Source organism: Octodon degus, unplaced genomic scaffold (genome assembly GCF_000260255.1).
Source record: "Octodon degus isolate 3935 unplaced genomic scaffold, OctDeg1.0 scaffold00138, whole genome shotgun sequence".
Classification (NCBI taxonomy): domain Eukaryota; kingdom Metazoa; phylum Chordata; class Mammalia; order Rodentia; family Octodontidae; genus Octodon; species Octodon degus.
The window spans coordinates 2,573,812-2,575,368 of NW_004524714.1; positions in this window are offsets into that span (position 1 = coordinate 2,573,812).

Genomic DNA, 1,557 nt, shown 5'->3' on the forward strand with positions numbered 1-1,557 from the left:
TCAAACGGTGGTCTTCTGCGCCTGCCTAAGCTTGCCTAAGCAGGCTCCTTAGAGCACTGAGCCATCTCATTTTTTTTTTTTTTGGTGGTACCAGGGATTGAACTCAGGACCTTGTGCTTGCCAAGCAAGCACTTATTCCCCTGAGCTATCTCCCCGGCCCCCCACTGAGCTATCTTGCCGGCGCCTGCGTTCCTTTTGGAAACAGGAAACACATAATAAACACGTAGTTAGGTACACAACATGATTTCACATAGGAGAATGTTCAAAACCAAAGGAAGGGGTACGCGAATGCTGAGGGCTCTACCAAGTGGAGAACAGGAGGAGCGTGTTCTAGGCAGAGGGGTGGGGAGTGCAAAGGCCCTGGGGTGGGAGACAGAAGAGGGGGTGCGGGTAGGGGAGAGAAGGGGAAGTGATGAGGTGTCTTGGGGCCAGATCGCATAGGGCTCGGTGGGCGATGGATCTTCTTCCAGAAGCATGTGAGGTCCCTGGGGTGGGGGTGGGGGGCCTGGAGCTGCTCTGGACGGCAGTATGAGTGAGTGGTAAGAGGGAGATGCTGTATTAAGTGAACAGCCAGGTGTGGTGGCCCGTCTGGGAGGCTGAGGCAGCAGGCATGCTTGGAGCTTGAAGCCAGCCTGAGCTTTATAGTGAGTCAGGACCAGCCTGGACTGCACAGTGAAAGCCTGTCTCAAAAACAAAACAAGGGGCCGGGGAGATGGTTCGGGGGAATAAGCGCCTCCCTGGCAAGCGCCAGGGCCTGAGCTCAATCCCCGAAAGTTGAGCACAGCGGCACATGCCTGGAACTCAAGTTACTCTGGAATATGAGGAAGGCCAGCTTGGAAAAACTGGGGAGACCCTGTTTCAAAATAAATTTTTAAATCTTTCTTTTTATTAATACTGCGTCTTCTCAGTGCATGATGGGCTCCTGCCTTCTGGGGAGTTGGCACGACACATTTTTACGTGTTTTTCAGCAACACAAGGTGGGAGTGGCCCTTGTGTCTGAAATGGCAGTAGGGGTCTTAGGAAGACTTAGGAAGACGCAAGACCTCAGGACCCCTTTTCTGTGCCCTTCTCACCCTAACCAAGTCCCCCTGGCTGTATCCCAACCGCCACCAGGGGGCAATGGGTTCCCTCAGGACCGATGAGGCCTCCTAATGCTACGCAGGTGGAGGGGGGCAAGAGCAACCAGCCCCGGGCATTGGTGAAGCGCACGCACGCATGCAAGCACGTACGCACGTACGTACGCACGCACGCACACCCCTGGAGCATACACTACGGTGGCACTATAGGTTAAGGGACTGGCACAGCATACCGCTGTAATAGTGTAATAGTGCATTCTTAGGAAACACAAGGCCCCATGTTCAAACTCCGGTGCCAGAAACCAAAACAAAACTATGACAAATGGGTGAGGAGGTTAGGGCTCAGAGCGATGTGACAACAAAACAAACTGCAGAACGCTGGGAGGCTGTGCAGTAGGAGGACTACAAATTCTAAGGCCAACCTGTGCAAGTTAGTGAGACTTTGTGTCAAGGAAAAAGAAATTCTTTTTTTTTTTTTTTA